The following is a 12,077-nucleotide window of genomic DNA, read 5'->3' as shown; positions in this document are numbered from 1 at the left end:
ATATATATATATTTTGTACTGGGGATGGAACTCAGGGCCTTGTACTTGCAAGGCAGGCAGTGGCACCACTGAGCTAAATCCCTGGCCCACCTATTTAATATTTTTATACCCAACACTAATAATTTCTGAGATTGAGTCATCTTCCAAAATGTGAGATTAGAATTCATTCATATTTTTTAAAAAAGGCAGGATTTGCAGCATTCATATATGATGGTAATTAAGACTTTGTAATATATAAAATGACACTGTTTTGTCTGGTTGCTTCTTTGTAACAAGTACCGGGAAGTGGAATTACCAGAGCAGAGACCAGCAATGTGAATGGCTTCTTCCATTAGTTCACAAATTCACCAAATTACCATTGGTTACCAAGGATACACCAGACACTCTGTGGGACTTGTTGCTACTGTAGTGCCACAGGGGTGGACCAGGCCACCTCATCTCCTTGCCAACAGCAGGCACTGTTGTGCTTCTTCTGCTTTGCGGGGCCATGTGCAAGTAGTGAGAATTCTCTGTGGTTTAAAAATTTCAAATGTGCAAGGAAAAAAGTGACAGGTAGAGCTGGGGATTAGCTCAGTGGTTCCACTTCCTGCCTCGCAAGGTCCAGAGTTCCATCCCCCATACCAAAACAAACAAATGATGGTAAATACTAATACCATTATGGATCAGGGAAGGACTTTTGAATAAAGTATAACCTTGAGAACAGACACGGTAAAGGAAAAGATAGACTAGGTCACATCCAAATTTAAAGCTTATACAGGAATATGAAGCAAAACGCAAACCAGGAAAAACAATCACAAAGAATTATCGTCTTTTATTTGTATTGCTAACCGAGAATTCTTACAAATTAATGTGTACCAACTACCCATAGTGAGTGTATTCATGATGTACTCCAAACATGTACGAATAAAATAAAAATAAAAATGAACAACTGACTAATTATTATGTCATTTATGCAACGAAGAGGTTAAACAGGAGAGTGTTTATTTGCTTAGCAACACTGAGTGGGTGCTGAAAAGCGCCAACTTCCAAACCAACCCCTGGAACACAGATGTGGACCAGACATCACCTTTGCCCTCTCAGGCTGTGCAGATGAGCTAGAAAACAAATACCTAAGAGCACAGCATGTGAAGTCAGACAAAGAAACTGATGTCAAGAAGGCCCCGAGTGTCAAAGGAGGCTGGAGGATGTCAGGGAAAGAACATTCCAACTGGACTTTAAAACAGCTTTATTGAGATATAATTTACATAACAAAATTCACCCCTGGCAGTGTGTATTTTAATGAGATTTAGTAAGTTTATACACTGATACAACTATCCCCAAAAGACAGGTTTAGAATCCTCCCTTTTACTCCCAGACCTAAGCAACCACTAATCTTTTTATAGTTTGCCCTTTCTAGAAATTTTATATAAATGGAATTATGCAGTATGTACTACTTTCTATCAAGCTTATTTCATTTGGCATGGCAGTTTCTTGATTTCTTAGTCAAACCCTATTGATTCACTTCTTTTTATACTGAGAAGTATTATATTATGTGGATATACACATTTTGTTTATTCTTTCATTAGTTGATGAATATTTGGACTGTTTCCATCTATTTGGCTACTATGAGTAATGCTGTTGTTAATGTGCACAATAAGTTTTCATCCCTCTTTGGTACTTCAGAGAAGAATTGCAAAGTCATATTGTAAGTATGTGGCTGTTCCATTGTACATTCCCATCAGAAATGTATGGGAAATCCAGATGTTCCACATCTTTGGAGACATTTAGTGTTGTCCTTGTTTTTTATTGTAGCCATTTCAGTAGATATGTAATAATATCTTACTGAGGTTTTTATTTGTATTTTCTTTAATTACTAATAGTGTTTTCTGGCCTTTGTATATCTTTTTTGGTGAAGTGTCCATTAATGTTTTTCCATTTTAAAATTTGATTATCTTTTATTGGATTTTAAGAGATTTTTATATGTTCTGGACATATATTCTTTATAAATATTAATTTTACAGATTTTTTTCTCAGACAATAGCTCGTATTTTTGTTGTGTTAATGGTATCTTTTATTTTCCTCTATTTATTTGTTTATTTATTTATTTTTAATGATATCTTTTAAAAAGTACAATGAGGGGCTTGGGATTTAGCTCAGCAGTTCAGCTGCCTGCCTCACAAGCGCAAGGTCCCGAGTTCAATCCCCAGTACCAAAAAAAAAAAAAAAAGTTAGGGGCCAGGGATTTAGCTCAGTGGTCCCGCCTCCTGCCTCACAAGAGCAAGGACCTGAGTTCGATCCCCAGTACCAAAAAAACAAAAAACAAAACAAAACAAAAAAGTAAAATGGATGGGGATTTAACTCAGTGACACTGTGCCTGACTCACAAATGCAAGGTCCTGTGTTCAATCCCTGGAACCAAAAAAAAAAAAAAAAAAAAAAAAAAATGACTTGAGTGTGGTGGTGATACATTCCTTTAATCACAGCACACTGGGAAGCTGAGGCAGGAGGATGCAAGTTCCAGCAAGCAAGCCTGGGGCAGCTTAGGGAGATCAGATCTCAAAAATTAACAAACAAACAAAGCTTTAGGGATGTAGCTCTGTTTGAAAACCCTGAGTTCTATCCCTGCTGTTTTAAATCACTGTCTCATCACTGGGACAAAATACCTGAAACCCACAACTCAGAGGAGGAGAGGTTTATCCCAGCACTTCAGGGGTCTGAAGCAGAAGGATCCAAAGTTTGAGCCAAAATGTCATCTAGTGACTTATGGAGACCCTGTCTCAAACTAAAAAATAAAAATGGCTAGAGATGTAACTCAATAAGAAGGCCCTGGGTCTCAGTACTCATTGCTGAAAAAAAAAAAGAATAAAAATGTAATTTTGTTGAACTTGAATCTATATCTCTCACTCCTTTTTTGTATGTTTTTGTGTTGTATGTAAGTAATCTTTGCCTACCCCAAGATCACAAAGATTTTCCTCTAGAAATTTTATGGATTCCATTTAGCTCATTTCTAGTGAACTCTGTGTGTGTGTGTGTGTGTGTGTGTGTGTGTGTGTTATGGTTTAGATCTAAAGTGGCCCCAAAGCCTCATGTATTTTGAAGGTGTCTGGATTATGACTTGCTATTAGGAGGTGGGGTCGGGTGGGAAGACGGGATCACTGTTGGAGTGATCCAGAAGTGATAGCTCCCTTTTCGGCTTCTCCTTGTTCTCTGTTACCTGTCTGACAAAAAGAGAGCAGCTTTTCATCCCCTGCCCCTCGGCCATGCTGTTCTGCCTTGAAGTCAGTGGACTCTGGACTGAAACTTGTACCATCTGTTAGCCAAATAAACCTCTCCTCTTCTAAGTTGTAGGTTTCAGGTACTTTGTGCTAGTCATGAGAAAGTGATTAAGACAGTGGGAATCAAACTTAGGGCCTTCAAACTTAGCTTCATTCCTAACACTTTGTATTTTTTAAATTTTGAGCAAGGTCTCACTAAGTTGCCCAAGGCTGGGATCACTAGAACTTGTGATCCTCCTGCCTCAGCATCCCAAAGTGCTGGAATTACAGGCATGTACCATAACACAATTTCTAGCTCATTCATTTCTAATTAATTTTTTGTGATATAAAGTAATAACCTATTCATTTTCTTTTTGTATGGATATCTTGTTTTCCCAGTACTATTAGTTGAAAAGTTTATTTTCATCTCTATTGAATTACCTTAGCATATTTTTCAATATGTGTAAACCAATGGTATGATACTAAATGTTTCATAAGTGCTGTCTGAAACAAAAAGAGAGAAGCTTTGTGTGCATTGTTGGTGGGTCTCCTGATGTGAATACTCTTTGTGTGGCTGATAGTTTGACAATCAGTTTTCCAAGTTCTTAAGGATTTAATTATCAGCTCTATAAGCCAGGATGAGCAGACTCAGTCTGCTTCTGTATACAAAGCTCCATTTCTGACCTCTCTTTTCTACTCATACATCTCTTTGTCTATTCTTATGCCAATAACAAACATAATGGTTGTAGCTTTATAATCTTTGAAATCAGGTAGTATAAATCCTCAGATTTTTTCCTCTTTCTCAAAATTGTTTTGGCATTTTCTTTTCCATTCCCATACACTGTATGATCAGCATGTCATTCTCTACAAAAAGTCCTGCTGGGATATCGATAAGATCTGCCTTGAATTTATAAATCAATTTCTAGATGATTGCCATCTTAACAATATTTAGTCTGCTACGTTATAAACATGATGTATCTCTTGATTTGTAATCTTTTCAATTTATCTCTGAGATGTCAAATAGTTTTTAGTGTATGGGCATTTTACTTCTTTCATTAAATATATTCCCAAGTATTGCATTTTTCTTGATGCTTTTGTGAATAGATTTAAAATGTTTTAGGGCCAAGGATTTAGCTCAGTGTTGCCGCCACCTGCCTCGCAAGCCCAAGGACCCGAGTTCAATCCCCAGTACCAAGAAATAAAAATAAATAAATAAATAAAATGTTTTATTTTCCTATTAACTACTAGTAGTACATTGTATTGAATACAATTAATTTTTTGTATTTTGAGCCGTATCCAGAAAGCTTGCTAAACTCAGTCAGTGTTCTAGTAGCTCTTTTTAGATTCCTGAGTAATCAAGTTGACTCCTATTTGGAGCGGCTTTAATTTTTACCTATGCATCCTCTTGATTCTCTACATATTGTGTGCCTGATTTTCTTTGTGTGAGACACAATTGCCTGAGTGCACAGAGCCTCTGAGTTTCATGTAGTCTGTAACCAGAATGAGATGGCAGCTACCTGCAGAGTAAGCCATTTACTTGGGAGGACTCAACCCTGACACCTGCCACTGCCAGCTCTTACTCATGTCAGATCCCTTTGCATAAGAGAGAGGATTCTTTTCCTCAAATATTCTATTCATGTTAGATTCGTTTCAAATTGTATATAGTGACTTTTTGTATGTCCAAGTATGTGCTTCTCTCATTTTAAAATACCGTCATGTGTGGCTATTAATAAGAATAATGATCTTTCATGATTAGAATACTGGCATTTTGTATGCTTCTCTTTTCTTCCTGTCACATAGCTGAGAGATGCACAGGCTCTAAAGCTCCCTGGCAACCATGGCATTTCTGGCCAGAAAAATGCAAAGTTCTACTACCCTCTAAAAGGAAAGAGAAGGTTGTCTAAGCCCCTGGGTAATACTCGACACTAAGGCATTCTTTCTCTTTACCTATAGAACCTACTTCCTTCATGCATCTCCTGACAATAGCTTGGCAATTGACAGTGTTCAGCTGCCTGTCTCAGTTCCTGATGGAGCCTGCTTCCTTTCATGGAGAACACTGTAATTTAACAAATGCAGACAGGATTTTTGAACGGAGACTTGATATGTTTCCATGACAACATAAATTACTTATGAAAATCTGTAGGAATATTTTAGACCATTAAGGTTCAAAAGTATTGCGTTTCTCCTTCATAAAGCAGTCGAGAAATGTTGAAATTTTATTGTAAAGAGGATAGGGAAAGAAGTTGATTTCCCAAGGACTTAAATACATAATAAATAAGTCTGGGGCTCATGGGAAGAGAAATGAAATTTTTATATGATCACAGTTGGCAGTAATCCATTTATCTAAGTCTCTACTTTTGTCAAGAAGTGATTTGTACCAATTAACACATGTTGCTATTCTTCACAGCAGTAAAACTCATTTCATGTATAATTCTATTTCCTTGTTTCTTGTAAATGTCAGCCTTTTTTAAATTAGAAATGAAAGAACAGCCTCCATTCTGTTCTTTCTCAACATTTTCTTTCCAAGGCCAGCCATATTCATTACCATTCATTTTCTCCCCCGCCCCACTCTCTCTCTGGCTGACACCTCCCCCTCTTCTGGGACCTGGCTTGGTCAACGGCTGGCTCCCCCTCTATAATGGCTTTCAGCATCTCCCCTTGAATCATTGCAGGCAAATGTGCTTAAGTGGGATGAGGCTTTAGAAGTGAACATCTGTTTGTCGAGGATATTCAATATTGGAGAGTCGTTTAACTAGGCATTGTTCAACTCTAACTTAAAAAGCACCCAGGCATAAGCCTGGTGTTGGAAACTACTGCCCAAATTTTGCACACTCTAGGCATCAAAATAGTGACTTTACTGGTCAGAAATAAGATAATAGCTGGATAAATAATTTCCTACCTGTGTTATTGTTTCTACCACCTCATCTGATAACAGGTCTGTGTTATGCCTGAAATGCAGGGATCTGCAATAATTTTTCTTGAATAAACAAATGAAATTAAAACCGAACACATTTAATTTATATAGTTATCCACCTGTATAATTCCGATGCTAATATCCACGTCACCAAAGATTAATTTCACTTACTTGTTTAACCTCCGCATGGATCCTGGGAGTGGACCTGGAGTAAATCTTTCATGAATCACCCCAAGGGTTAGAGCTGGGATAGAACCCAGGTTTATCTCTTTCCAGGGACCCACAATCTCTGTTCTAGTCCAGGCTCAGTGCCTCTTCTCACCTTGTCCATCTCTGTCTGCCTTTCACTAGGCCTCTGTGTGCTATGCTCCTGTCTCCTGAGAAGGCCTGTGTTTCTTTATTTCTACTTGTGTCCTAGGCTCAAGGCCATACATCAACACAAGTGCCAAGTTTGGGGCTTTGGGGGAAATGATATGGATGCCAGATGTTTGTTTTATGCCCCCTCCTCCGGGGCAGCCCAGCAGCTTCCTCTTCTGCTGGTCAAGGGGAAGTAGAGGCTTCAGCCCTGTCCCAGCACTCCAAGGGTTACACGGGACATAAAGAGCTGTCAAAGAGCAGAATGGAGGTTGTCTTCTTCATTTCTAATTAGAGAAGACCTGATATTTATGAGGAATAGTGAAACAGAATTACACAGGAACACATGTACCACTGCGAGTAAAGGACACTCTTTACCCTCTGCAATGGCAGGAGTGGGAGAGAAGGGAATCTTGACTCAGGTGGCCTGCTGGGAGCTGAAGCATGGCAAGCACCTCAGAGACGCAGGCCAGAGAAGAATGCCTAACTCTGTGGTTGGTGCTGCAGAGGCCCGCAGAGAGAGCATGGAGGAAGGCTGTGCTGTGTTTCAGTAGGTGGAGGGTGGAGAACAGTGTGAGCCTAAATGGATGGCCTAAGACAAGGCTCCGTACAGCACCTGGCACAGAGACAGTGACCACTAAATGACTGATGGAGAGACGGAAGGCTGCAAAGAGGCACATAACATCCTGAGGAGCCACAGCCTGTGGAACCTGAGGGCCTGGCTTAGATTTCATGCTGTAGAAACCAGAAGCTGTTGAAGTGTTGCAGTGGGGAGCAGCAGCAGGTGCACACCAAGCTGGAATAGACTAAGTCTTACTGACGTACCTTGGGAGTGAGCAATCTTAGACCCTAGGCCCTAGCACATGCCAGACGAGTCAGAAATAAGGGAGGGAGATTAGGAATCTGATGCTGTGATTGTAGTACCCTGATCAGGGAGAGGAAGTTGGGGTCCCAGAAGAGGCAGGGGCAGAGAGCTAGATGTGAGGAGTTGAAGGTAGAGTGTCTGTCAACTCCTTTGAAAACTGCCTGATCATCAAGACCTCAAAGTTCTACTTTAGCAGGCCAAAAAGCTTGCCACCAAGTCTCCGTAAGGTGGCTCAAGTCAGGCCTGGCTCTGCTCTCCTTGGTAAAGGATTGGGGGCTGACCCAGCCTGTTTTCCATAGATTTTTCCCAGCACAAATTAGCCAGAGGAGTGCTTTAAATGTAGTGATGGAGTCCACTTGTCTGCATTTTACCCACCCAGTGGGGGGCCCTCCTCTGCCCTTCCTGGGATTGTGTAGGAGATAAAGTCACATATCAAGTTACAAATGACAGAATCCATTAGTATATGTATGTGGAGGGGACAGTAACCTTTAGTGGTCAGGAGGAGACTAGTGTGTCCCTGCGATTTTCTCACATTTTGATACAAGGAAGCAGTGACATAAGGAACATCTCTGGGATACCAGGGATACAACCTTCAGATGAGGGGCCCTCTGGTATGCCCAGAGCCTCCCTGTGGTATACACCTAATAGACTGACTAAAGGGAAGTTCTTGTGATTGTTTCCAGGAACCAAAAATAGCCATGAACCTGAAGGACACCAAGACAAACTTGGGTTTGACATCCACTTCTGGCAGGTGGATAGTGGAAGGGTCAAGGGCTTCAGAGTAAGACATTCCTATGCCACCCAAGAGGAAGTATCTACCTCAGCTGAGGTGGGAAAGGAGTGGCTCAGGACAGGTGACATGAGCTGGCCAGAAATAAAAGCAAATACTAGCTACTTCCATTGACAGTCCACTGAATGCCAAGCCCTTAAGTGCTGGACAGAATGTAAGAAAGGCTGAGTGGCAGCCTGGGCCATGAGATGAGCACTAGCAGGATAGGCAGGGATGGGAATCCTAACCCAACTCTACCCCTAACAGCAGTTTGACTTGGAATAAGTTACTGGACCTTCCCCAAAGCCATGCAAGTGTGACTGGACTCAAAAGCAGGATTCTGTTCTGAATTCATAAAAGAACTGAAGAATGATGTGAAGCTGGCCAGTTTAATCAATGCGCCAAGAGCCAAGAAGTAGGAAACTTTCGGTTGAGTAACCCAGGAGGGGTTCCCAGAAGAGGAAGACCTGAGCTGGGCCTTAAAGAACCATTAAAATTGGGACAATGCAATAGGAAGAGGACACCATCAGTAGAGGAACTATTGACTTCTCAGAAATTCTCAGCAGCTCCCCAGGCCTGCTATGTGCATCTTCACACAGCATTTAGGGCTCTGTAGGGCCTGGCCCCAGTGCCTACCCACCCCAGTCTTCACCTCCCTTCAGGATTAAGCATTTTTCCCTCTTTCCCTCTTTCCCTACATGATAGAAACCTCACCCCTGACTTACTCATCCCTGGGAGACACAGGCCATGCCCATAGCTAGTGTTTGACAAATGCCAAACGACCAGATGAACTATCAGGCAGAAAGATGGTTATACAAGAAGGTGGACCATGGTACAGGGGACCATGAACCGGCAAGAGGAGCTCAGACTGGGCATGGCTAACCCAAGAGTGGGGCCCATATCATTCGTGGTCAGGACTCTTGGGGCTAGAGAAGCTCAGGTGTTCCCTAGTTCAATCTGATATAGGGCCTCCTCAGCTTTGCAGAAAGCAGGCCAGACGACTGCTGCACAAGCACCTTCAGGGTGGCAGGTAAGCAAGCATGTGTGTGGCTCTACACACTGCTGAAGTACCATGGAAAGGATGTGGGTAGTGTGCTCCTGCCCTAACTACTACTTGCTGCAAAAAGTAGAGTGCAAGTCACTTAACATCTCTGAGCTTTGGTTGTCTCCTTTATAAAAGGGTTCCATTCTACCTCCTTTTCAAGTTGTAAAGATTGTGGAGAACATCTAAAACAAAAAACTCTCTCCTTACGAAAGGTCAGTACTCAATGTTGCAACATACTCATTGTTGCATTTGAATCGAGGAGTTTTTATGGAAGGTTTGAAGAAAGCTTTAAGTCATGGAATTGAAGCCAGGCTGTCACTTCTCTGGCTTTGGGAAGTCCAGACCCAGGAGTAGGAGCCCATCTAACAGTGGACCTATGGTGGGATGCATTAACAAGTACTCACATGATGTACCAAGGTTGTCTGAGGTGGGGATGGGAGAACCAGGTTCCCCCATAAGGACACATCCCATGGATGGTACTCACAAGTGAGATACTCGCCAGCCTCAAGGAAGGCTGCAGAGGTGCAGGAGGCTGCAGAGAAGGCCTTGGAGAGATGGTCCAGAAACAGCACTTAGGGACAGTGTACACCTACATCAGTCCTAGTTCTGGACACAGGCAGGGCAGAAGCACAGAATTCAGGTTGCTGCCATTGTCTGCTCAGGAGCCAGGCTGGTACTGGTTTGGCATGGAGAGGTCCAGGCCCAGTGAGCCTATCTAATAGGCTAGGCTTCCACTCTGGAACCACAATAGGGAAGGCAGAAAGATGGTTATACAGGAAGCTGGACATGGTGCAGGGGACCATGAACTGGCAAGAGGAGCTCAGACCGGGCATGGATAACCCAGGGGTGCAGCCCATATCACTCTTGGTCAAGATTCTTGGGGCTAGAGAAGCTCAGGTTTTCCCTAATTCAATCTGACATAGGACCGTCCGAGCTTTGCAGAAAGTCCAGGCCCAGATCCCCAGATCACCCTCGGCCAACCCTAGACCTGAGTATGGTTCTGAAGTCAGGCCATCATAACAGTTTGAAACTAAAGAAGGTAGAGAAGGGAGGAGAAGAGGTGAAGAAAGGATCCAAAGGCAGCACTGATTTCCCAGGGAGGTAGGGTAGCATTAACGGGGTGGTCTTAACCCTCATTCCAAGCCCCATTCTCCTCTAGTTTTCTCATCTCACTGGGCAGCACTGGGACCTAGGCTCCTCCCAGTCCTATTCCCAAAGCTCAAACCCATTTGCCCTTTTGTTTCATCCCCTCTGCCACTCACTTGATCCAGGCCTCAGCTTGCCTCCCTTGCTTTCTCCACAGCTCCTGCCTGGCCTCCCTCCTTCACTCTCCCTACCGTCCACTATTCACACAACTGCCAGAATTGTCTGACAAAAACAAATCTGGCCGTACTCATCCTTGGCTTGAAATCATCTGGCAACTTTGTGTTACAGGGAAGACCACCCCTTTAGTATGGCCAGCAGGACCTCCATGATCTGTCTAGCTTCCTGTGCCCTTCCCCAGCAAATGGAAATTCAGTTACCAGCACTGCCTACAGGTCCCCTGAGGCCATGCTGCTCAGAACCCTCTGGATGTCCTGCTCAATCTGCCTGGAGCCCTCCTTCTACTCCCACTTCTCTAGCCAACTCCCTGTTAGCCATTCTGACTCTACTCCAGAAACCAAGCTAGGATAGAAGCTCCTCTTCTGTGCTTCCCTCTGCCTCCTCCCTTGTAGTTCTCCCCATTTTTCCCTGGAGTGGCCCAGATCCCTCTGCTTCCCATACCTGGAGCTCAGGCAGGGTTCCACATGCACCAGTATTCTGTCAGGAAGACCACAAGCACTCAAGAATCAGTTTGTGAATGAATGAATGGGTGACCACAAACAAGGAGGGAATCCAGAAAACAGGCTGGCAGGGGAGATTGGTGCCTTGGGTCCAAGAACAATGAGTTGGAGGTGTTGGTGGCATCTAAGTGGAGACTCAGGCTGCCCTGGACAGGTGGGCTTGAAGCTTAGGGAGGGTCTCTTAGAGCTGTGGTCTCGCTCTCTCCATATGGGAGCTAATCTCTCCAGAAAAATCTAGGGAGAAGGAGATCAAATGGCCAGCAAGTGGCTCAGTTTACCAAACTGGCTTTGTCAGCTGAGAGCACACTGGAGTTAAAAGGACGTTGTAAGGACCTTGTCTAGCCTAATTCTTTTATTATACACCTGAGGAAACTGAGGCTCTGAGTGGGAGTGGCCTGCTGAGTGGCTAGAGATAGTGCTTGATTTAGACACCATGTCCCATGTAGTCCACACTCTTTCTACCCCTTGTGCTAATCCCTCAAGGAAGGAGCTAGTGCAGGTGACATGGGTGGTCAAAGAATCCAACTCCGCAGAGATCCCTGCACTAACTCCTTCCACAGCACAGCTTTTCACCATCCCAGAGGACAGCATACCTGACCAAGGTCTTGGGAGCCCCAGGGCTTTTGCTTTGAATCTCATGTGTTTAAACAGGACAGGCCCTTTGGGTCTCCAGCAGCAGCTACATTTATTTTGCCCTGTTTTGAACATTGTTGGCCGTCTACACTCCAGCCCTATGACAGACTGGAAACAGCTGATTAGAAACCAGGAGAGAGATTGCTGTGAACAAGAAAACTAACACATAGATTCAAAAGAAGCAGCAGAATAGGGTCTATTCACATCACATGTGGTCACATGTAAACCACCCTACATCCAAACACCCCAACACAGGTCCTGATTGTAGTACCAAATGATGTTCAATACATGTTGCTTACTTAAGGTTTGTAAACATTTAGACATCTCCCAAGGACTGTCACTTAAAGTGATTAGGTTGCTCATGAACTGTAAGAAGTAAGTCCTTTGCTACTCAAAGGGAAGAATTAGCTTTAAGAATAAAGGTTCTTCACTGTAAAAAAAA

The 12,077-nt window shown here is 43.0% G+C and overlaps 1 protein-coding gene across 1 annotated transcript in view; it reads left to right on the top strand.

The window, feature by feature from the left end:
- Map6 (microtubule associated protein 6) overlaps positions 1-12,077 on the top strand; it is a 91,421-nt gene that overhangs the window by 59,205 nt on the left and 20,139 nt on the right. The gene's annotated exons all lie outside the window — the stretch shown is intronic.

The sequence above is a fragment of the Fukomys damarensis genome, unplaced genomic scaffold (genome assembly GCF_012274545.1).
Source record: "Fukomys damarensis isolate Sample0158 unplaced genomic scaffold, DMR_v1.0_HiC HiC_scaffold_16, whole genome shotgun sequence".
NCBI classification, from domain to species: domain Eukaryota; kingdom Metazoa; phylum Chordata; class Mammalia; order Rodentia; family Bathyergidae; genus Fukomys; species Fukomys damarensis.
Note: the sequence above shows the minus strand (reverse complement) of the source record. Positions and strands in the feature narration are given on the sequence as shown.